Here is a 9891-nt window from a genome sequence, read left to right on the forward strand (position 1 = left end):
TTCTCCCTCTCCCTCTGCCCCTGCCCCCACCCCCACTCGTGCTCTCTCTCTCTCTCAAATAAATAAGTAAAATCTTTAAAAAGAATCTTTATCTAAGAGATAAGAACCACCATCAATTATCTTAATGTACATATAATTTTTATGTTGACATGATTGATTCACATTAATTTCTAATCTTTAGAAGATTCTGTGAAGCAGGTATTACCATCCCTATTTTTATCTGTGAACAGAGGTAGGGTCTGAGAGGCATCCCATCCCATGGCTTTTGGTTTGTACGTATGCAAACAAAGAGTCAGGTCCCTGTGAGTATCACCATCATGCCACCCTGTTCTTTATCTGTTCTAGCTAAGCTTCTCTTAATTCATCAACATCTCTGGTTGTCCCATTCCAGAATCTTCTCACCAATGGTGCCAACCCTGTGATAACCGTATGACCAAAGAAATAACAGGTCCCCATCAGTAGGATTGGTCACCATGAAATAATAAAATAAAAGTAGGTAAGAACAATAGTCTTTAGAGCAGGGAGCGATGTGGAAGTGCGCAAGAGTCAGGGAAGAGATTTTATGCATCATAACTCAGTGTTCTTTGAGTTTTCAGCCATTTCAGCCAGAAGAGACTCACGGGACAAGCTTCTCTGGCTGCACTCTAGCTGCTAGTCCGGCAGCTGCCCTTGAGGCTCAGCCCCGCCCCATCTTCTGAGTCCTTCTAGGCTGATCAAGTCACTGTAGTCCCCTGAGCACCACCACGTTGGGGCGAGGATCAGGGTGCCCTTGGGGTTGACAGAGGGACATGATGAGAACATCTTAGATCCTAGTGGTTTAACACTTGGAACCCTGACCTTCTTGCTACTTTTATAGTTTTCCAAGAATGCTCATTGGCTCTGACAACATAGAGACTCTGATTCGAATGCAGTGGAGATTTAGAGCCCTCTATCTTTAAAATTATATGTTGCTCTGTAGGTGAGTGAGTGCTGAGCAGCTGCAGACAAAGCTGGAGTGCACCCCTGACTTCATCAGAGAGGAGTCTTACCTTCCCTTTTGCAAGGGCGGGAGTAATTTGCAGGGTTCTTGTATGGGTCAAGGTTATCAGCACTAGGCAGATCTGTGCTTCACATACCCGTTTAATCAGCTCTGTCCAGCTTGCCTGGGGCCTCCCCTCAGTTATCAGATCTTTTCCTGGGCCCAGAAACTCCAAGAGATGCTCTATACCCCAAATTCTGGAGTAACCCCAACTGGCAGCATTAACATTCATATCACGTTTACTGTGGATTTTCTGGAGTTCCACCTTCTCAGCTCATTTACCAACAAGGAAAACTGTTAAATTTAACATAAAACAATTTCTTTCCCATGGGATAAAGGTCATTATTATTTTATTATTTTAAAATTTTAAATTTTTGTTTCTCCAGAATTAGTTCTCGTTTTAAAATGTTTCTAATTTTTGTCTCTTAAATGGGTTAGAATATTAGGTAATATAATTCAAAAACATAAAGTGATCTTTTTACAATTAACCATATCGATGTTAATTCTTATCACTTCAGATCCTCTAAAGTTATTTGTGCCTTAACTCTATTCAGAATATATATTATTCAAAAAAAAAAAAAAAGAAGATAGCAGGAGGGGAAGAATGAAGGGGGAAAATCAGAGGGGGAGACAAACCATGAGAAATGATGAGCTCTGAAAAACAAACTGAGGGTTCTAGAGGGGAGGGGGGTGGGAGGATGGGTTAGTCTGCTGATGGGTATTAAAGAGGGCACGTTCTGCATGGAGCACCGGGTGTTATATACAAACAATGAATCATGGAACACTACATCAAAAACTAATGATGTAATGTATGGTGATTAACATAACATAATAATAAAAAAAATTTTAAGAGAAAAAAAAGAATATATATTATTCAAGTTTGCAATCCTGTCATTAAAAAATAGAACTCTTTTTCTCCCTACTATAATCTTCTCTCAGTCTCTCTTACTTATTTTATTATTTTTTTATTTAGTATCACTGCATTGAATAAGAAAAACCAAAACTCATGACATTTGCTTTATACAATGAACCATGTGATTGAGGCGAAAGGAGAGGTGGGGATAATGGTAAGTATACTGGATTTGAAACTGAACCATCTAATTTAAAGGCTTGATTCCTCCATTTAACAACCAGATGAGCATTAGAAATTTGCTTTAATTTTGTTAAGTATATAATGGGGATAGTAGTGACCCATCCACCTATTTCAGAGAATTGTTATATGGCTCACTTTATATTTCAGTTACAAGTCATACATTTTATTCTGAATCATTAATTTTGAAAATCAGAATGTAAAGGGCAGGGATCTGCTATGGGCTAATTCCTCATAAAGCTAAGGCTGTATCTTGTAAAGAATGATCTGAAATGCATCATTTAAAAATCTCACATAAAATTGCTTGATGTTCCCATCCACTAATAATTCTCTTTGAGTACAGCAATGCTGAAGGAAACTATATAAGTCTAAGTCCTCATAAACCTTATAAAAACAGCAGGTTTGGTGCCAGGGCCCCTCAGGGAAAAAAGAGCTCAACTAAAAAATATTATTCTCATTAAAATAAAGCAAAGGAGGAGCCAAGTGCCAGGACTGAACGTATTATCTCCTTCATAGCCATGATTAAACTATGCTTATATTTGAGGGACTAGAGTCCCACAATATCAATGAAAGTTCTACTTAACATCTACATGTATGCCAGTCATAGAAATTTAAGTGGATTATCTGTAACCTGGCTTCATTCCACTATTAAAATTGGCTGTATACGCAACTGCAGATAGACCAGATATCTTGCTTTTGCCCATTATCTCCCCTCCCCTGTGCTTCTCTGGTGAATGTGGGAATAGTCTGAGTTTTTTCTATAACTTAATTTTTTTTATCATTGTAATTTGTCAAGAAACATAGACTACCTCTATTCTAAAACTTTACTCCTTGAGCAAACTGTCATTGAGCATTTCTATGGACAAAGAACTCCAACAGTCACTGGGAACAGAGAGGTGAACAAAGCAAGATGCCTATTCTCGAGGAGTTATGAAACAGAGGGCCCACTTTTCACATTAATATATAATAAGAATATGCTAATGGTCCCTGTGTTTACAGTTGGCTGCATGCAAAATGCAACAAGCAAACTGATGTAACATTTGATTTTCTCATGAAAACAATGGTTTCTAACAAAAAAGGTGGAAGAATAGTTTGTTATAAGTCACTTGAACCAGAACATTTGTAAATCCATCACTGAAAGGTAAGACATTTTCAAGTCTACAACGGAAGTTCCATTATATCATCTTTTCGCCTTTTTGGAAACAAATTAAAAGATAAGACCACACTTTGATCAATTAGTGTTGTAGGATTCAGAGGAATTTTAGTGAAGAGAATTCCAGAACTATTTTTGAGGTAACTTTGGAGAAAATTAGTACTGCTTTATGGTCTTTCAAAAACTGGCCCAGAGATGAGCCTTCTCATTGCGAATGTCATGTGGGTGTAGGCAAGAGGAAGTGACCTGGGGCATTAGGAGAAATGTGAGGACAGCCAGAGTCTTCAAAACAAAAGGAAATGATTTTCTGATCATCTTACTATCTCTTACTATCAAGAGGACAACACCCTGGTAAGACCTGCTATAAATGTCTACCTTCAGGGTGCAAGAACCAATATTTAGTAGACAACTGGGCTCCTGGGTGGCTCAGTCTGTTAAGCATCTGACTTTGGTTCAGGTCATGATCTTAGGGTCCTGGGATCAAGTCCCACATGGGGCTTCCTGCTCAGCAGGAAGTTTGCTTCTCCCTCTCCCTCTGCCCCTCCCCCCACTCATGCTTTTTTTTTCTCTCTCTCTCTCTCTCAAATAAATAGACATTTGATAAATCTTTTCTAAAGTAAAGAATGAATGAATGAATGAGCAAAAATTACTAGAAATGTCAAAAGTTTAATTGCAAACAATTTTTAAAACTCATTCATCCCAAATTACTTTCTGGATGTATCAGCTCCTGGTTTTACTTGGAGTAAGTACTTCCACTACATAGGAAGAAGCTTTTATTCTTCCCAGCAAAAATTCTATGTTGCCATTATTGGGGATGAAAGAAAGTAAGGTATTCCTTAAAAGCAGTCCACTGGGACACCTGGGTGGCTCAGTTGTTAAGTGTCTGCCTTTGGCTCAGGTCATGATCCCAGGGTCCTGGGATCAAGCCCCATATTGGGTTCCCTCCTGGGCGGGAAGCCTGCTTCTCCCTCTCCCACTCCCCCTACTTGTGTTCCCTCTCTTGCTATGTCTCTCTCTGTCAAATAAATAAATGAAAACTTAAAAAAAAAAAAGTGGTCCACAGTCTGTCCTTAGTTTGTATCAAGAACTCTTCCTAAATTAAATGGGGGTGAAGATCTAAGGGTAAATAACCAATGTAAAGAAACAGTAAAGTTTCTTCAAGTCTCAGAAAAAATATAATTTCTCTTTGAAATTTTTCTTGACTCACCAAAAATAGTTTCTGCCATGATTTTATGAATTTTGTTATTACTTTTTGTATCGTACTTGCATAGGCTTCTCCCCAGTTCTCCTGTGGAAGCTCTTTTCCAGAACCTATCATTGCCTGATATGTAAAAATTATCAGGCCACGATGTAGTAGGTTGGTTCATAATTGTGGATGATAAATCCACAGATCCACAGAAGTAGCAGGCACAGATTGGAACTATGGAGTCATGGATGTTGCCCAGGATGGGGGATATGGCCAGTGTGGACTCTTCTGAGATTCCAAGTATTGGGGGAAAAGTACATTTTCAGGATAAAGTCTACAGCATCCATGTGTTGGTTTACAAACTCTTCTGGAGCTTCCTAGGTGTAATCTGAAACCAGTCCCCATATTTGGAGGGCAATGAGAGACCCAAAAAGAGGCAGGCCACTCCAGATTGGTAGACGGCAGGTTTAATAAGCAAAGGAAACTTGTATATAAGGTTTGTCTTGGGTGACCACAGGATGGGCGGGTCTTCACACCCAATCGCCAGTCTTAAAATTTTATATAGAGGCATTAACGGGTTTCAGTCGTGTATACTGCCCAGATGCTGTGAGCACCACATCACTATGTCAAGACTGTGTCCTTGGAGAAGCCCCTCAAAGGGGGAAAGGCAAGCAGAACCCACGTTCCAAAGACAGGGGCAGGGGTGTGGACTTCCCACCACCCGGATCCAGCTCATGGGTCAACTGATGTCAACTCTGGTCTCAGATTGTGAGCTTCTGCACATCAGAGAATGGGCCTTATACCAGTATCTTCCAACACTTACACTTTCCTCTGCATATAGTGATACAGTTTAAAAGCTTCTTGAAGGAAGAGATGAACTATTTCAATAGCACTAACAAGAACCTCAGGGATGGCCTATGTTGTAGCTCCTGAGCAGCAAGTCCTCCTCCCCTCTCTCTTTTCTCAAGAATATCAGCACGATATTAGGAATATAGCATGGTGGTTAAGAGCATGGCTTCTGAAGTAAAATAGAATGGGGTTCAAATCACAGCCCAGCCTCCTCCTAAATGTATGTCCTTAGACAAATCACTTAACTCTTTTAAGTCACAGTTTTCTCACTATATAATAAGAATGATAATAATACCCATCGCTTGAGATTGTTATCGAGTAACATATACACAGGAGACATTTATTACAATGTCTTATATACAGTCCATGCCCAATAAGGAGAAAATTGTATTGTTGTTATTATCAATAAATATAATTGCAGCTGTGAATATAAAAATGTTATTTTATTATTAGAAGCAAAACTGTGATTAATAAATGCATCATAGTTGCTGATAAAAGAAATATATCTAAAATTAAGAAGAGTGAGTTAGCTGTTCCTGTGCCCACCAAGTCAGAAGCCACACATTTCCTTAATCCTATGCATTTACTAAGGGCATGGTTAGAAAGTAATGTATGAATGTCGACACACCGTGAACTTTTTTTTTCTGTTTCCTTTGCTTTTGTTTTTTCTCTCAGCTTGGAATTGTCTGTGGTCAACACACACATACACACACACACACACACAAGCTACCTAGTAAAATTCCATTCACAATCTGAAGTAGGGTGGGTTTAATCATAGGTTTTTAAGCAGAGTAATAAAGTGATCAGATCTAAGTTTCAGTAAATAACTCAGCCTCAGTTGGGAGAGCAGCTTGAAGGTAGAAAAGTATGGATGTAAGAGAGATAGTTTTAGCTATATGAAGTTGTAGGGACATTGATAATATCTAGGAAAGAATTATATAACTCAAAAAGTGGAGAGAACAGTTAAGAAAAGTGTGTAACCCTTTCCCCTGCTGGAGATTCATGTGTATCAGTTCTCTAACAATATTGCACTTGGGAAGGTACAGTTAAAATAACTAGTCAGTCAATCAGTGAAGTAATTCTGTTTCTCATTTCTCTGGAAGAACATGAGAAATAGATGCACTACTTAAACCCAGCAACACTACTTGTCTCCCTTTTCCTCTATTCCCTCATTTTCCCTCATTTTCTTCTATCAAGTATATGTTGAAGACTTTCCTTCTCAGGATGTTTCCACCCACAACCTATGGGTTTTCTCTCATTTACCTTCCCTTCTCTATCTAAGATCTTTTTTTTTTAAATTTTTTTATTGTTATGTTCATCACCATACATTACATCATTAGTTTTCGATGGAGAGTTCCATGATTCATTGTTTGTATATAACACCCAGTGCTCCATGCAGAACATGCCCTCTTTAATACCCACAACCAGGCTGACCCATCCTCCCGCCCCCCTCCCCTCTAGAACCCTCAGTTTGTTTTTCAGAGTCCATTGTCTCTCATGGTTCGTCTACCCCTCCGATTCCCCCCCTTCATTCTTCCCCTCCTGCTATCTTCTTTTTTTTTTCTTAACATATATTGCATTATTTGTTTCAGAGGTACAGGTCTGTGATTCAACAGTCTTGCACAATTCACAGCACTCACCATAGCACATACCCTCCCCAGTGTCTATCACCCAGCCACCCCATCCCTCCCACCCCACCCCCCACTCCAGCAACCCTCAGTTTGTTTCTTGAGATTAAGAATTCCTCATATCAGTGAGGTCATATTCTAAGATCTTTATTAGATAGTATTAGCCTCTTCTTATCAGCCCTTTTCCCTAACTCCTGTCTTTCCATCTGGTATCATAACATTTAGGCATGAGGATGAGGGCATGGCTGTGGTACAGTCATGGAATAATGAGGCTGACAACCATAGGATTTGTGTGGTGGGCTAGGGATGGGGAAAATCTTCTAGCATTTACATTGTAGTAAGCTTTATCATGTCCTAACTGGGGTGTGAGCCCTGGAGAAAATCACCCTTTATGAAGCATATATAAGAAGAGTCAGCAAGAGAAAGAGCCCTCAAACAAAATAGGACAAGAAAAGTAAAGTATCCTCAAAGCCAAGGGAAAAGAGAAGAGTTGTTCAATACTGTTGACCAGCCAGCTGAAACATTCAGAATTCAGTGTGGCCGTATTGGTTTACTCATCTGATGGGGATTTATTGATGTTGTTGCTTAATTCACACAGTATCCTTAATTACATTGAAAACAGATTAAGTTTTTCTATTTATTATGAAAAAAATACTGATTCACTGATGGTTATATTGCTTTATTTTTTTAAGGCCAAGTTTTAAATTTTGTTTTTGCGTTTACAATATTATTCAATGATCTTCTTGGCCTAAGATTCTTTGCCATAGTCTTTAACTACCACACAATTGCAGCCAATGACTTTGTCAGGTTTCCTCCTCTGTCAATTTTACAGGGGTCTACCTATGGTCTTAGTTTCTTATAGTCACCAATAAAAATGAAGTTGATTTGGTCTTGAGCACAATGGCCTACACTCATTTCACACATTACAGTTGGTCACCAGCACACAAGGATGGCCTTGGGCTCATTATTGACCCAGACATAGGACTCATGTGCAAATGGAGCAGGTGAGTCATAAGAGAACCTGCTAAATATGTCTATACAGCTATTTATCAATAATGAATACTGGGTGTTATTTACAACTGATAAATTATTGAACACTACCTCTGAAACTAAGTATGTACTTAGTTTCATATTGAAACTAAGTATGTTGACTAATTGAATTTAAATAAAAAATAATGATTACTTAATTCAGGAATTAAGATTTTCATTTTTCAACTATATCCATTGGTGGTACCATGGAGAGAACTTAGTCTTATGAAGATGATTTTTCAATTACCATCTTACAAACAAATACTTTGACTACATTAAAACTAAATGTTGACCCAGATCATTTCCACAGTATAAATTTATCTTGACTAAGCTGAGTGGCAGAAAGCTTATTTAAAAAAGTCAGATCCAACCATATGTCAGGTTGGATAAAGAGTGAAAGAAACTATTAAATTTAGTGAATTTCTTTCTTGGTAACCTCTGGAAGACCAGTTTCAGTAAAAGGCTGATGGGAAAAGACAGATCACAGAGAGTTATGAATGAAAAGTCACCAGCAACTATGTAGACTTCCAATAATTAGATCTTACTTGAAGTCCTTGGTCTTATGAAAAAAGATTTTAGCTTGACCCCAATGTTTTTTTATAGCTTCCTTTATTTCTTTATTCCTCAGACTATAGATTATGGGGTTGAAGAAGGGGGGAAAAACTGCGAAGGCCAGAGCAAAGACTGTATCCCAAAATAAGGAGTAGGTGGCAGAGAAGCAAAGGTACATTAGGGCCACACTGCCGAAGAAGAGTAGAAAGACAGTGAGATGGGAAATGCATGTGGAAAATGCCTTGTGTCAGCCTTCAGCTGACCAAATACGTAGAATTACAGCCACAATACTAACATAGGACATGAAAATGAGCATCACGGCTGTAATAATCTCCACTGAATGGACAACATCCACTACCTGAATCATGACGATGGCTAGTGGGTCTGTGCAGGCCAAGAGTAGCACAGGGAGGAAGTCAGAAGATATACTCAAGGTGATTTGAGCCACAAAATGGCAGTGTGGAGAGCCAGGCAATCTCAGGGAGGGGTGTGATGAAACCACAAACACAGCAACTGAAAGTCAGTTGGGCACACAGCCTAGGGGTCATGATAGTGGGATAATGAAGAGGGCTACAGATGGCCAGGTAGTGGTCAAATGCCATAGCTGTCAAGAGACAAACCTTGCGGGCGCCTGGGTGGCTCAGTTGGTTAAGCGACTGCCTTCGGCTCAGGTCATGATCCTGGAGTCCCGGGATCGAGTCCCACATCGGGCTCCCTGCTCAGCAGGGGGTCTGCTTCTCCCTCTGCCCTCTTCCCTCTCATGCTCTCTGTCTCTCATTCTCTCTCTCTCAAATAAATAAATAAAATCTTTAAAAAAAAAAAAAAAAGAGACAAACCTCGCTGATGCCAGTGGAATGGAAGAAATACATCTGCAGGAGACAACCATTTAAGGAAATGCTCTTTTTTTCACTCAGCAGGCTGGTGAACATCTTGGTATGGTCGATGTGGTGTACCAGATCTCCAGGAAAGAAAGGGTGCTGATGAAGAAGTACATGGGAGTGTGGAGGTGAACATTCAGCTGGACCACTGTGATGATGACCAGGTTTCCAAAGACAATGAAAGTGTAAATGAAGAGCAGTGAAACAAACAGGTGACAGAACATTCCCAGGAATAAGGGAAAGCAGAGAAGATGAGCTCCTGAGTGGTGCTTTGATTGGGGCTCTCCATTTTCTAGTTGAAAAAAGGACTTCCAACTCCCAGTGCACTCAACCTTGTAGGAGATGCCTACTATTGGTCAGAGAGTAAATGTGATTACCAAATGCCAACTCTGTGTAGATCCTTGTACTGAGGATGTGGAGGAAGACAAAGGAAGAAGGAAGTAGTCCATACTCCATAGATGTTTACAACTAAAGTTATAGTATGGGAAAATCTCCAGTCAGAAAGCAC

The 9891-nt window shown here is 39.5% G+C and overlaps 1 pseudogene; it reads right to left on the reverse strand.

Annotated features, from left to right (window-relative positions):
* Positions 1-8494: 8494 nt before the first annotated feature.
* LOC123845624 (olfactory receptor 6K2-like) lies at positions 8495-9672 on the reverse strand (annotated as a pseudogene).
* Positions 9673-9891: the final 219 nt, after the last annotated feature.

The sequence above is a fragment of the Mirounga angustirostris genome, unplaced genomic scaffold (genome assembly GCF_029215605.1).
Source record: "Mirounga angustirostris isolate CCGP_5_RB_7025 unplaced genomic scaffold, mMirAng1.0.hap1 SCAF_6, whole genome shotgun sequence".
NCBI classification, from domain to species: domain Eukaryota; kingdom Metazoa; phylum Chordata; class Mammalia; order Carnivora; family Phocidae; genus Mirounga; species Mirounga angustirostris.